The sequence below is a fragment of the Gopherus flavomarginatus genome, chromosome 18 (assembly GCF_025201925.1).
Source record: "Gopherus flavomarginatus isolate rGopFla2 chromosome 18, rGopFla2.mat.asm, whole genome shotgun sequence".
Lineage (NCBI taxonomy): Eukaryota > Metazoa > Chordata > Testudines > Testudinidae > Gopherus > Gopherus flavomarginatus.
The window spans coordinates 19303067-19318141 of NC_066634.1; the positions used below are offsets into that span (position 1 = coordinate 19303067).

At 56.0% G+C, this 15075-nt stretch overlaps 1 protein-coding gene across 1 annotated transcript in view; it reads left to right on the plus strand.

The window, feature by feature from the left end:
- The first annotated feature begins 9991 nt into the window (after positions 1-9991).
- EXOC3L2 (exocyst complex component 3 like 2) overlaps positions 9992-15075 on the plus strand; it is a 60240-nt gene continuing 55156 nt past the window's right edge. The window contains exon 1 of the mRNA XM_050927781.1: positions 9992-10113. The gene's annotated coding sequence lies outside the window, so the exon portion shown is untranslated. The remainder of the gene's footprint in view (positions 10114-15075) is intronic.

Genomic DNA, 15075 nt, shown 5'->3' on the forward strand with positions numbered 1-15075 from the left:
CAACCTTTCAGAAGTGGTGGGCCGAGTCTTCATTTATTCACTCTAATTTAAGGTTTCGCGTGCCAGTAATACATTTTCATGTTTTTAGAAGGTCTCTTTCTATAAGTCTATAATATAGAACTAAACTATTGTTGCATGTAAAGTAAATAAGGTTTTTAAAATGTTTAAGAAACTTCATTTAAAATTAAATTAAAATGCAGAACCCCCCAGACCGCTGGCCAGGACCGGGGCAGTGTGAGTGCCACCTTCGGCACACGTGCCATAGGTTGCCTACCCCTGAGTTAGATTGTTACGAAAGCGGCACCAGGTTGGGGTGGAAGGGAGATGAACAGAAAGTGTTGTGTGCCCCCCCCACACACCTTTTAAATGCTGGCTGTAATACACAGTGATCCCTTCCAACCACAACCAGGGCATGCTTGGGAAAGCGTGGTTGTATGACCCAGAATTCGCCAAACAGGGGATTGTTTATCAAATTGCTTGCAGTTTAAGGGCTAGCATTTCAAGTTTTTCCCAGGTGACCCTATGTGACATCACTCTCCTGAGGGTAAGAGAGGTGAAAAGAGAGCAGATGCTGCAAGTAGGGTACCAGATGTCCCGATTTTTGGGTCTTTTTTCTTATATAGCCTCCTATTACCCCCTCCCCCCCGCGCCCCCCCCCCCCCCCCACACACACTCTCTGTCCTCATTTTTCACACTTGCTGTCTGGTCACCCTAGCTGCAAGAGTCTGGGTACAGACCTGGTCCTTGTGCTGCAATGATGCCAGAAGTGTTAATACTGGAGTGGGGTGGGAAAGTGTCCTACTGTGGTGGATGAAATAAGGCAGCCCTTCCCAGAAACCTTCTGCAAAGCATTGCAGAGTGTCTCCATGAGAGCTTCTTAGAAATCTCAAGGGAGGATTCCTGGGCCAATAGGCTCTGACTTCCTCTCTTTTCCCATGGGTGCTAGACCCCCTCCCCCTCCTGCCCCCACCCCCACTCCACCCCTTCCATACCTAGAAGAAATCATTAGAAGGCAGGAAATATTTAGATAGATGCGATCAGGATTATTTCTTTATTTTGGCTTGCGGCTCTCCTGTCTCCTCTGTACTAACCCAAGATGCTTTTGTTTGCTTGTAACCTTTAAGCTGAACCCTCAAGAAAGCTATTTTGGGTGCTTAATTTTTTGGAATTGCTCTTTAAAAATCTAGCAAAAGCCTAAGTTCCAGATGTATTTTCTTCTTTTTTGTTTTTAATAAAATTTACCTTTTTTAAGAACAGGACTGATTTTTCATGTCTGAAGAGGTTTGTGCATGTTTGATTAGCTGGGAGCAACAGCTAATTTCCTTTGTTTTCTTTCTCTGCTCTTCCCCGGAGGGGGATAAAGGGCTGGAGGGTACCTCACAGGGACGAATTCCCAAGTGCTCCTTCCTAGGGCCAAGGGGTTTTTTGCATTTGGGTGGTGGCAGCGTTTACCAAGCCAAGGTCAGAGAGAAGCTGTAACCTGGGGAGTTTAATACAAGCCTGGAGTGGCCAGTATAAATTTTTAGAATCCTGGTGGGCCCCTCTTCTGCACTCAGGGTGACAGAGTGGGGATTTAGCCCTGACAGATGTCTACTGAAGCGCTACACCTCTCGTGGAGGTGGAGTACGGACGTCAACTTTACAAGCCCTTTAGGTCGGTGGAAGGGATGAGGAAGTGTAGACACATACATTATTAACTCGACCTAACGTGGCACATGTCAACTTAACTTTGTAGTGTAGACCAGGCCTCAGGCATGACAGGGCAGTGGGTGAAGAAAGCAGAGTAGATTTGCAGCATGAGGCCAGGATCCAGCTAACTACAGGACCTGGAGATGCAGATCCCAGCTGCCTGAGTACCATCCCCACAGGATTCCTCCCTGGCAGAATGAGCCCCCTTGGCAGTGCCCATCCTGTACAGGGTCCCCCGGCAGCACCCATCCCTGCAGGATGTCCCTGGCACTGCCAAGGGGTGGCTTAATTCCCCCAAGCCGCATCTCCCCCATCTCAGGCTGACGCGACTCCATCCGTCTGGGAGCCAGGGCAGAGGACCAGGGAGCTGTTCTGGCCTCAGGCTGGCTATGCCCCACTGACTGGTGCCCTTGTTTGGGGCTGGCGAGCCAACAGCTGGGGCTATTGTATGCCAAGTGCCTGAGCAGTAAATAAAATCCCTCTGGCTGGTTTCCTCATGCTGAGCAGCACTGCGGAGATAATGACCGCACTGGGCATCTATGACACACAGGCCCATTGTGTGCCCCGGTGCTTCCCCAGGCTGACACCCGCCACTGGCCAAATAATGGCAGGGGAGCCCTGGCCAGCCAGTGGGCAGAACAGAGCCAGCCTGGGTCCCACGCACCCATCCGGGAGAGCATTCTCACTCTACAAAGCCAGGGTTGCCCACACAGATGGGCTCGAACCCTGACTCAGGGAGAGAGCAAAGAGTATCTGGGAATGGGGAGCCATCACCCCTGGGGCATGTCTGGTGGGGTCCTGCAGGGCTCTGCTCCTGGCCCGACACAAGTCAGGAGCTTTATCAATGTTCTGGAAGACAGTATCTAATGGCTGCTGGTGAGGTTACGAGGGACACGCAGAGTGGTGCGGGGTGGTGAGGACAGTTCCATCTCACGGAGTGATCGGGATCACCTGGGCTGCAGGTGCCCTGGGACCAAACAGGTTTAAAAGCCAACAGCAAGGTCATAATCAAAGGACAAAGGGTGTTAGCCACATGTCCAGGGTGGAGGCAGTGTCCTGGGAAGCAGGGACTCTGCAAAAGACGCGGGAGTCGTGGGTGGATGAGCTGCGGTGGATGAGCAGGGGTGGCTAGCAGGAGCAGGGCTGATACAGCACTGGTGAGACCATCACTGGATCCTGCGTCCGGCTTTGGTGGTCACACGTCAGACAAGGCACTGATAAACTGGAGAAGAGCTACAGGAAGGATGTGAGGGCTGGATGAGGCTGAAGGCGCTTGACCTGGGTAGTTTGTCCCAGAGAAGGGTCAGAGGCACCCAGCCTACCAGCACTGCCCTGGGGAGCAGGATTCGGAGAGCAGAGAGCTCTGCGAACAGCAGCCAACGGCAGACCCAGAGCTGATGGCGCAAAACAAATCTAGGTTTGAAATAAGGTGGTGCTGTAAGAGCGACAGGAATGAGCTCCTGGAGCAGACCCCTCCGAGCCTGGGGCAATCGCCAACACTTGGGGCTTTGTGCGGAGGCTGGGGGTTTCTTTGTGAAAGCCCCACTGTGGAAGTGCTGGGTGGGATGCCAGGGGTAGGCGTAGCCCTGGAGGTATGCTGAGGTCTTCCGCGAGGTACGTCAACTCATCTAGATATTGGTCTAGTTTTACAAAAGGCTTCAAAAAAGTACCAGCGAAGTCAGTACAGACTCAGATTTCATACAGGCAATGACTTGTTTGTATTGCTCTAGATATGATACACTGAAAAGTGAGCACAATATTTAATTCCAGTCAGTTTATTTTATAATGATATGAGAAAGTCAGCGATTGCTCAGTAACTGCGTGGCTGTGACACTTCAATATTTTGATGTCTGATTTTGTAAGCAAGTCGTTTTCAAGTGAGGTGAAACTTGGGGGTACAAATCAGCTTCCGGAAAGGGGGACAGTAGGCTGCATAGCTGGAGCACCCGCCCATAACTCAGCACCCAGCAACCACCCATGGATCAGCTGTTCAGTGGGCCCCGCCAGTCACCACCAATCAGATGCTCAGCAGCAGGAGGGAGGTGCTGGGGGAAGGGGACAGAGTGGGGTGGGGAGGGTGGAGTAGGGGTGGGAATAGGAAGGTCAGGGGTGAGACCTCGGAGGGCGGGTGAGAAGAGGTGAGGATTGAACTCACAACCTTGGGTTTAGTAGGCCAATGCTCAAACCACTGAGTGTATGTGAAGGGGTAAATAATATTTCCGTATTCACTGTCTCCACACCAGTCATGATTTTGTAGACTTCTACCGTATCCCTCCTTAGTCGTCTCTTTTCCAAGCAGAACAGTCCCCAGTCTTTTTAATTTCTCCTTATGTAGAAGCTGTTCCATGCCCCATAATAATTTTTGTTGCCCTTATTTGAACCTTTTCCAATTCTTTTCTAATATATCTTGAGATGGGGCAATCAGAACTGCATGCAGTATTCAAGATGTGGGCGTACCATGGATTTATATAGTGTCATGACGATATTTTTGGTCATATTATCTATCCCTTTCCTACTGGTTCCTAACACTGGTATCATTCTGGAGTGCTGCTGCGCACTGGGCAGATGTGTTCAGGAAACTATGGGTCCAAGGTCTTTCTTGAGTGGAAACAACTAATTAACACTCCATCCTTGCGTATGTAGAGTTGGGATTATGTTTTCCAGTGGGCATCACTTTGTACTTATTGAGAGATCCTTTTGTAACCTTTCTCAGTCTGCCTGGAACTTAACTATCTAGAGTAACTCTGTATCATCGGCAAATTTTGCCACTTCAATGTTCACCCCTTTTCCCAGATCATTTATGAATATGTTGAATAAGATCGGTCCTTGTACAGACCCGAGGGACACCACTATTTACCTCTCTCCATTCTGAAAACTCATCATTTATTCCTACTCTTTGTTTCCTATCTTTTAAGCACTTACTGATGCATGAGAAGACTTTCCCTCTTATCTCATGACAGCTGACTTTGCTTATGAGCCTTTCATGAGGGACATTGTCAAAGGCTTTCTGAAAGTCCAAGTAAACTCTAGCCACCAGATCACCCTTGTCCTCATGTATATTGACTCCCTCAAAAAATTCAAATGGATTGGTGAGACGTGATTTCCCTTTACAAAAGCCCTGTTGACTCTTCCCCAGCATATCATGATTTTCTATGTGTTCTTTACTGTAGTTTCAGCCAGTTTGCCTGGTACTGAAGTTAGGCTTGTAATTGCCAGGATCATTCTGGAGCCTTTTTTAAAAATTGTCAATCCTCCAGTTCTGTGGTCCAGAGGCTGATTTAAGCGATAGGTTACACACCCCGGACTGGAGTTCCCTCCGAACTCCTGGGTGATTCCATCTGGGCCTAGTGCCTGTTGGATGTATCAGTTTGTTCCAAAGCTGGATGTGGAATCTCGAGAAACCCCTGTTTCTAGGAGGGAACAGCCTGGGACACTCCCTCCTGCCCCACAAACGCTCCCCCCAACACGCACACAAGAACACCCTGTTTCTGGTGCGTCGGTGCCTGGGCCGCGAGCAGCCCAGCCTGGGTCATGCACTGCAGCCCCGCTCCCTGGCTGGAACAGAAACGCGCTCAGCTACTTGCAAGGCTCTGACAGGGTAGATGGTGCTCGGGGTCGGGGGGCTAGTCAGGAAGATGGTGCCAGGGAGGGCTCTGGCAATGCTGGCTTGGGGTAGAAGGTGCAGGAAGCTCCGGCAGGGCAGATGGTGCCCAGGGCTCCAGGGTGGGTGCAGACAACCGTCAGGCTCAATGAATCACCTACAAACATACAATTTCTATATAGTTCAGGAAATGGGGCTGAGTGGGGTTCGAGAAGGGAAACACTCAGAACAGGGTCCTAGCCCAGTGTCCTCCCAACACCACCCACTGCCCGGAGCAGGCCCCTTGGCCTAGCCCTCCCCCATTGCACAGGGTGAGAGTGAGGGGCCCAGCCAGCCTGCCATACCCTGGCAGACTCTTGGTCCCCTCTAGCTAGGCCTGGGAGCAGCACACAGAGGGGAGAGGGGACCCTGCCACTGCATGGGGCCCCAGTGAGGGGGACCTGAGGAAGATCCTGGCCTCCCTCAGGCTGCCAGATTCCCTGCCCCACCCCCAGGCTGCCAGCCCCCCAGCCCCACTGCCAGCCCCATTGCCAGTCCCTTGCCTACCTCAGTCTGCCAGCCCCCCCACTTGCCTGCAAGCTCCCCTGCCTGACCCACTCTGCCAGTCTCCCCACTCACCCACCCCTGCCAGTCGCCCCACCCCTGCCAGTCGCCCCACTCTGCTCCCCTGCCCGCCCCAAAGGGAGTGTCAGACCCAGGGCACCCAGCTGCGCTGTCCGCGCTGGGGAAGGCCACAGGGGGGCAGCAGAGGGCCAGGAACGAGGTGTCGCTGGTGCCTCGACAGACACCTGCCACTTGTTCGCTACATTATTTCAGTGAGCTAATTTGCATGTCAGTAAATAATTTGCATATGAGCAGGGCTTCTCTCCAGGGCTCTGCTAACGGTCTGGGTCTCCCCATGGCCTGCCCTGCCCCCTCGCCCAGAGGGGGAGTAAAGCCTTTGTGGGGTCCTGGGCCAGAGCAAGAGGGGGCCCTTCCCCACCCCTTCTGCCTGACACCCCCCCACACGTGCTCCTGCTAGGGAAATTGAGTCGGGGTGGGGAGCACCCATTTTTGTGGGGTCCCCCAACTGGCCGTGGCCCCTGAGCATGGGCTCTGTTGGCCCAATGGCTAATCTGCCACAGACCCCCTCACCCCACAACCCAGTGCTGCAGCTCCCTGCTCCCCTGCCCACCACAACCCAGCTCTGGAGCTCCCCGCACCCCCCTCAACCCAGCCCTGGAGCTCCCCACATCCCTGCCCTCCTGCACAGCCCAGCGCTGCAGCTCCCTGCCCCCCCCCCCCCGCTCCCCCACAACTCAGCTCTGGAGCTCCCAACCCAGCCCTGCAGCTCCCTGCACTCCCCTCCCCACCCTCTGCATTGCCCAGTCCTGGTGCTCCTTGCCCCCTCCTCCCCTCACAACCCAGTCCTGGAACTCCTCATGCCTCCTGCGCCCCTCTTCCCACATGGCTCAGCCCTGGAGCTCCCTGCACCACGCTTCCCCCCTCACCCGAATTGCCCAGCCTTGGAGCTCCCTGTCCCCCCTGCCTCCCTCTCGCCCCCCTTTTCCCTGCATGGCCCAGCCCTAGGATTGCCAACGCTCCAGGACTGGCCTGGAGTCTCCAGGAATTAAAGATTATGTCATGTGATGAAACCTCCAGGAATATATCCAACCAAAACTGGCAACCCAACCCAGCCCTGGAGCTTCCCATCCCACCCATGGCCCAGTCCTGGAGCTCCCCATCCCTCCACAGTCCAGCCCTAGAGCTCCCCATCCCCGCTGAACAGCCCAGCCTCGGAGCTCCCCATGCCCCTGGACCCGCCCACATGTCCCTGCCCAATCTGGGATTGGTCCAGGGTTGGTCGCTCTCAAGGGCCCAGCTGGTCTTGGCCTCACTGCTGGGCCTGGGACACGTGGGCTGAGACCCTCATCCCCACATAAGGCCCCCCGCGGTGGCCGTGGCATCTTTGCCCTTTGCTCACAGCCGTAGCCGGGAGGTGCCACACAGATCCCCAGCAACCGTGTTCCCCAACTATGCAGCACAGCAGGCCTGGCCGCCCGCACATTCGCGCCCCTACAGGGCTCACCGACTAGTCTAAGGGATCCCAGCCAATGCCTGCACCTACCGACGGGGCCACCCCTCAGTCCCTGCTGCGCTGGCGGGGCTCGCACTGGGCCCTCCGGCCCAAAGGCTCTGTAGCTCCATGACCCTGAGGCAGCCAGGCCCCCAGGAGAAGGAGGCTGGACAGCTCAGATCCGGCGAGAGGACACAGGCCGGGTCTCCCCCAAGCCGCAGACCCGCCTGACAACCTCCACCAACCACCCCCTACAAGCTAGTGCCCTGCATGGCTCCCTTCACCAAAGCGCTGCCTAGCAAAATACAGCAAAGACAATCACAGAGTGCACTGCAAAACCAGCCTCATACAAACCTAACGGCCAGGGGCCGGGAGCTGGGGCTGGAGACCCAGAATCCCAGACAAACTCAGCCATGCGCGGGCGCCCAGGTCAGGCCCACGCTCGGCACCAAAGCAGGCGGTCCCTCCCAGGCCCGTCAGTGAATGACACTGCAGCCAAGGAGACGCGGGTTTCCTTGGGAGTTCCCTGCCCAGCCAGGAAGCGCTGTCTGTTGGGGATGAGGCACCCAGAGCGAAGAGCTGGCTTCTTGGCTTTAAACGGGAAACTCGGTTCAGCCTGACCCAGGCCTATGTCTATAACCTTTTATCTAAACCAATGAATGGGAAAAAATGGTATGGGGGGGTTCCCACAGACTTAACAAGTACCCCACAAAACCCTGATGTGTGTACATACCTGTCATCAATGCGCACATACATATTAGCCTCTGAGGTGAGCGTACCCGAACATTTCTGTGGGTAAAAAATAAAATTTGGACATAAAAGAAAAAATGTCCTGCATTTGCCCTATAAAAAAGGTAACTCACCTTAATAAAGTATCTCCATTTCTCATTCTCCATTTCTAACTTACTTCCTCCACTCTATCTATCTACAATAACTGCTACTATTTGTAGGCTGTACTTGTTCTTCTGAAACTTTAAATTTCAAGGAAACTAGGCTAAGTTTGGTTTCCCTAAGTTTTATTCTTAGTTTGTTTATTAGGTTTCAATTTAAATTTAAGCCAGTCAGGTAAACCCTAGTCAACTTTAATAGCTCTTAGCATTTTCTAAGCACTGCATCCCTCGCTCAAAAATTAAAAAACCTAAACCACAAGGCCGTTCCTGTGTCTCTTATCACCAGGTTATCAGAAAAGGGTGTAAGTAGATTAGCCAAAGCTTTGTTGCATATAATACTATATTATCATCTGTATCTTTTAAATAGCAGTAATGCAATTATAACTTTGTAACTCTAAAGTATTTTACCATTTACTATTATTAATTTTAATAAAAAATCTTTAAGGTTATATCTGTCTCAGTGTGAGCTTCCTGTTAGACCCCTGAGGGTCCTTTATAAATTCTGTAAAGCCTAATTCAGAACAAAAACTTTTATCTTCTAATCAAACAAATTGGCAAGCCTAAACCGATACTAATTAATGATATAATAATAATATTAAAATAAAATAAAATTAAATTAATAAATTAAATTCCCCTCTTATCCAAATTAATATTATCAGCACACCCTCAGTCAGGCTACAACGCCTCCTCTGGACCCCGTGTGCCCAACTGGCTACCCAGGTTCAAAGATGAGGGGTTCAGACTGGCGCAGGTGCCGGGATGGGCTGCTGGGTCTGTTCAGGCACCATGAGCACCTTTGTCCTAGGTTTGTTCAGCGCCGAGCACAGCGGGGTCCTGGGGCAGGGCTGGGCTCCTCGGGACTCGGTCACGACCATATCAGAGAGCAGGAGATGGGCACAGCTGGACTCTTTGGCTGGCAGTGCAGGCTGCCCGGAGTGGGGGGTGAACACCAGGGTGGGCACAGAGCTAGTGAAGCGCAAAGACAGTGTTGGCACCAGCACAGCTGGGATCAGCTGGCCAGGAATCGGTGTCACCCCACGGAGGGGGTGGGTCAGGACCAGCCTCCCAGCAGGAGCAGGGAGCAGGGCTGCCCAGAGGATTCAGGAGGCCTGGAGCAAAGCAATTTTGGGGGCCCCTTCCATAAAAAAAAGTTGCAAAACTATAGAATATTATATTCTTGTGGGGCCCGGGCAAACTGCCCCACTTGCCCCCTGGGCGGCCCTGGCAGGGGGCACAGACTCGAACTGGTCTGAGGATGGAGCTGGAGAGGTTTCTGGCCGGGATTCTGTGCCAGGACCCCCCGGCCCTGTTGCTGCTCCCCTCTGGCACATGAAGGGACCCTGGGTGGGGATGGCCCCAAGGGGGCAGTGGCTGGGGTGGGGGAGCTGCAGGTCCGTGTCTGGCAGCACCACAGAGGATGCCCTGGGGTTGCTCCAGCCCTGCCCTGGGCAGCGCCTTTGGGTCCCGTTCGCCGCCGCCCAGGAGCAGCGCGCCTCGGGCCTGACGTCAGCTCTGCCCCCGGGAGCCCGGTCTCCAGCTCCGCAGACCTGCACCGAAGCCAGCCCCCCAGCAGCGCCCCCTAGCGCCCTGTGCTGACGCTCTCCTGGGGCGGGGCGGGGGGGGGGTTCGGGACGGGACCCCCTCTCCAGACAGACACCGGCGCCCCCCTTCCCCCCCCCAGCCCAGGAACGGTGATTACCCTGCTGCGGCGTGGGAGGTGTCCAGCCAGGGCCACAGGGAGGGGCTTCCTCTCAGGAAACCCCCCCGCCACCGTCCATCTCCTCCAGGCGTCCAGCTCGCTGCGGAGCCACTGGCCAGTGCGGCTGGGTCCCGGCAGCCAGGAGATGGAGTGAGCCCCCGAGTCCCCTTCAGAGCACGGTAAGGGCGGGGGGGGGGTGCCAGGCTCCCGCTCCCATCCGCCGCCACCCCCATCCGCCCCACCTCCTGCCCCTGTCCGGCTCTCACTCCCGCCAGCCCGGGGGCCCAAAGCGCTTCATCAATATCCCCAGAGGCCAGGCAGGACCGATCCCATTGCAGGGAAGAAACTGAGGCACGGGGAGGGGAAGGGAGCTGCCCTAAGGTGACCAGACAGCAAGTGTGAAAAATCAGGACGGGATGGGGGGGGGTAATAGTAGCCTATATAAGAAAAAAAAACCCAAAATTGGGACTGTCCCTATAAAATTGGGACATTTGGTCACGCTAAGCTGCCCAGTGTCTCACAGCAGGTCAGGGACTAAGCCAGGAATCAGAACCCTGGACTCCTGTGGCTTAGCTCCCTGCTCTAACCACTAGACCCCACTGCTCCTGCAGGATTCTGTGTGTCTGTGAGCCTCACAGCAGGGAGCCACAGGGCTGGGGCAGGCTGTGTGGTATGTCAGGGTCATTGAGCCACTGCAGTGCTGGTGCCAGGTGCATGCCCTGCCAGCTGGGGGAGCCGGAGCCAGTGCTGGGTACGTGCCCTGCCAGCTGGGGCAGCCGGAGCTGTGTATGTGCCCGGCCGGCTGGGGAGCCGGAGCCAGCGCTGGGTACGTGCCCTGCCAGCTGGGGCAGCCGGAGCTGTGTATGTGCCCGGCCGGCTGGGGAGCCGGAGCCAGTGCTGGGTATGTGCCCTGCCAGCTGGGGCAGCCGGAGCTGGGTATGTGCCCGGCCAGCTGGGGAGCCGGAGCCAGCTGGAATTGTCGGTGCCAAGTGGATGGGAATGAGCCAAGTCTCTGCCCAGCTGCTGCCTTCCCCATCCTGGCGAGTCCCTGGTCCTGGTGTGGTCCAAGCAGGGTTCCCCTGGCAGGGCAGATGGGCACAAGCCCCGGCAGCAGCCAGCCCTGCCTTGGGGTCCCTGATCTCAGGCTTGTCCCTGCGGGGTGGGGCCGGGCTGGACCTACTGGCCTTGTCTTGGTGCCACACCCCTGGGGCGGGGCCCAGTGGGACTGGGTCCCCGGGAAGGGAAAATGGGTCCTCCCCCATCTATGCGTCTGCTGGACTGCACATACCCCCATATTGCCCTGTGCCCGTCCAGCCCCCCCGGCCCACCCCACCCCCACAGCTGCCCCATCCCCCACATCCCTCTTCTCCCTCTTCCCACCTGTCACCCATCCCCCCATGCCTCTGTTGCTGTTGCCCCCCCACTCTGCCCCCACCAACTACCCCTCTCTATTGTCTCTCTGCCCCCTGCTCCGCCAACTTTTCCCATCCCCCTCCAGCACCAGAGTGCAATTTGACCCCAGGGAGCCTCAGGCTCTGGGACTTACCCAGGCCCCTGCTGCAGGACAGAGGCAGAGTCAGGAAACCTGGCATCTGCCAATCTTGTGGCTCTAGAAGGCCAGCCACTGCTAGCGCCAGGGAGAGAACCTAGGAGTCCTGGCTCCCATCCCCCTGCTCTAACCACTAGACCCCAGTGTTTCCTCAGTTCTCCTCCCCATGCAACCTGGCCAGATTCTGCAGCATTTTGCTCTGACGCTGTGCAGAGGGGAACTCCTCATCGCCCTGCCGTGGGAGCAGAGCTTCCAGGGACATGGGCTTTGGCTGCTGGTAATTACTATATGGATATAACCCCGTTCAAATGCACTGTCTGCCCCCCTCTCCGTGGATGCCCCACAAGGTCTCTGTCCCTGGGCTTGGCCAGGGGCCATCCTGCAGGCCTTGCTTCTGCACCAGCCTCAGCTCCTCCTGTCTGTCATCCCCGAGTAGCCGCTCCTGCCTGGTGTGCTTGGGGGTGCGAAGGTGACTGGGGCGTGTGTGTGTATGTAGGGGGATTGGGCAGGGAGCAGAGGGATGGGGGGAGCACATTTGAATTATGATCTGTGATACTGTAGCCTCCAGGAGCCTCAAATCAGTCCCCTCCCCCATGGCGCTAGGTGCTGTACAAACACACGGCAGACAGTCCCTCCCCCAAGGGGGCCTTCCCAGTTCTGGCCGGTGTCTAATCTGCGCCTTTCACTGTCCCCAGAGCCACTCCCATTCCCCGTGCCCTGCCCCACCCCCAACCCCCCATTGTCAACTCCACAGGGCAGGGGTCTCCTTTATCTCCTGCATGGCTGGAAAGTGGTGGGTGTCCTGGGGCATCTATGCGCCTGCCAGCCTGATGGCAGGAGCGGGTGCCCCTGCCCCACCGGTCGGGGAGGGGTGGTCCAGACCCGCTCAGGAAGCTGCCAACTGGTGTGGCAATAAGAACCGGCAGACGGCTGGGCTCCCTGCAGGCTCTGGGTGAGGAACAGCTCCTTGTCCCCCAGCCAGGGGCTCTCAGCCCCCAGCAGGCCCAACAATCCAAGCCCTGCTAGGCACCTTTCAGCAGAGGTGCTAGGGTGCCCTGAGGGAGCGGGTCCGAAGCCTTAACTCCTGTCCCTGATGCAAAGAGGGGCAGGCAGAGGGTTGATGCAGATTGCAAAGCAAGGCAAATGGGCAGGGGTGGGGGAAGACCCAGAGTCCTGTCCCTGCCCCCTGTCCTGCCATCAGGGCACGTCTACATTGCAAAGAACAAACGCTGCAGCCGTGAATCAGACCCCAGCTCGCGGGGCTCGGACTGTGAGGACAAGAACAGCAGCGTAGTCCGACTCCCAGGGAGGTGGAAGGGGCTCAGAGTCTACATGGCTATTTTTAGCCCTGGAGCCTGAGTAAATTGACCTGGGCGCTAGGACTCATTGCTGCGAGGTTATTTTTGCAGTGTAGATGTACGCTAGACCCACTCCCCTCCCAAAGCTGGAGACAGAACCAGGAGTCCTGGCTCCCACTCCCCTGCTCTGACCACTAGATCTCACTCCCCTCCCAGAGCTGAGAGTAGAACTCAGGAGTCCTGGCTCCCAGCTCTTTCTTAAGCTGCCAGACCCCAGTCCTTCCTCTCGTGGACATGAGCTCTGACCTGCTGCCAGACCCTGCCGCCCAGGCCCTGTGTGCTGCGATCAGGGGCCGCACATGCTGCCCCCTCCCCCGCTCCTGCCTGGGTTGCCAGTTCAGCGCAGAGGGAGCCAGACCCGTTTCCTGCCGTCTGCAGCCCTCCGGCCTGGGGGTCATTTCCTGGTCTCAGCCGGCGCCTCCGGAGTTTGGGGATGTGACTCACGGGCTCCCTGCCCCCCAGGGTCCCAGTGCCATGCCAGCATGGCTCCTGTCCTGCTGCTGGGGGCAGCCTCCGGGCAGGGCTCCCAGCCTCTGGACCTGCGTGGCACCAGGCACAACAGGTGCACTGCTCATTGCTGGCCTGGGCACAGCTGGTATCTGAGCCAGGCAGGGAGCTGCAGAGGGTTTACCTGGCTTCCCCTCTGTCTAGAGGCCTCCAAGGGGCACCCTGGGGTGTTGAGCCCCACAGGGCTGGGGTGTGTGTGGGGGTCTGCAATAGTGCCAGTTGGACACAAACAAGGGGAGACATGGCAGTTTTCAATGTTCAATCCCCGGGTTTGGGCTGGAAAACAGGTTCGCTCTGTTTCCCCAGAGAGCTTTGCTGGCCTCTGAGCTGTAACCTCCAAGCATGGGAGCAAGTCAGAACAAGGGGAGTTCCTGCCCCCAGGGCTGGCTCCAGGGGTATTGCCGCCCCAAGCAGCCAAAAAAAAAAAAAAGCCATGATCGTAATCTGCGGCAATTCAGCGGGAGGTCCTTCGCTCCAAGCGGGAGTAAGGGACCCTCCGCCGAATTACCGCCGAATAGCCGTACGTGCCGCCCCTCTCCGGAGTGGCCACCCCAAGCACCTGCTTGCTAAGCTGGTGCCTGGAGCCTGCCCTGCCTGCCCCGCAGGCTCAGCTGGGAGCCCCGGCAGGCCCTGGGTGGGAAGCAGAGCCTGGAGCACTGCCTGCCCCGAGTGAAGGGCGCAGACATGGGGCCTGCTTCGGTGCCTGTCTACACTGCCTATGTTACAGTGCATCTGTGGCAGCGCTGTGACCTGGCCAGTGTAGCCACGCTTTATTGCCGGGGGAGACCTCTCTGGTGATAAAAAATAACCACCCCAAAGGAGGAGGGGTAGCTCTATCGGTGGGAGCACGGCTTCTGGTGATAAAGTGCTGTCTGTACTGTTTTCTTACACCCCTGCATGACTAAAGTTTTAGTGCCGAAAGTGGCAGTTTAGACCAGGGCCGGCTCTAGGTTTTTTGCTGCCCCAAGCAAAAAAAATTTTGGCTGCCCCCAACCCCAGCCCTGGGCTCCCTCCCGCACTCCCCTGCTGCCCCAGCCCTAAGTTCTCCCCCCCCACCCACACCTCTAGCTGCCCCAGCACTGGGCTCCCCTCTTTCTCCCACACCCCCCCCTGCTGCCCCAGCCCTGGGCTCTTCCCCCAACCTGCACCCTCCTGCCGCCCCAGCCCTGGGTCACTGGTAACTCGCTCCCAGGGCAGGTCATTCAACAGGAATTTTGGATGTGCACAGAACACAGACAGGATTGATTCCCATACGGTTACAGAGCTGCAGTAAAGTGGAACAATTTTCAGCTTGTGTGATTGGAGGAGATCTGGATGCATGTTATAAGACCATCCTCCAGAAATGAGGAAAAGTTGAGGTGCCTTTGTTATTCTTTTGTTCCACTCCTTCTTTCTATGGGGAATTTGCCAATGCAATATCACTGTCTTCCTTTTAAACAAACAAAAAGGCAATGGCTGTTGAAAATAGCAATTCCAGTCCTAATAACCACTGGGAAGCATTTCTTGCTCAATTTTATCCTACTTTTTCTACAGCAAGTTACAGTGGATCAGTATATTTGATTTGGGAGAAATGAAGTAACAGCTGCCCAAATTGAGCTTGAGCGCTCCTGAGTTTTGAGGGTGTTCAAATCTGGAAGGCAGGTGCTAGATTCCCTTTCTGAATATTCGCTAAATCTGGAAAGGAAAAGTCAATTTCTGCTTCCATGGCTCAGAAGTGGAAATCCTCC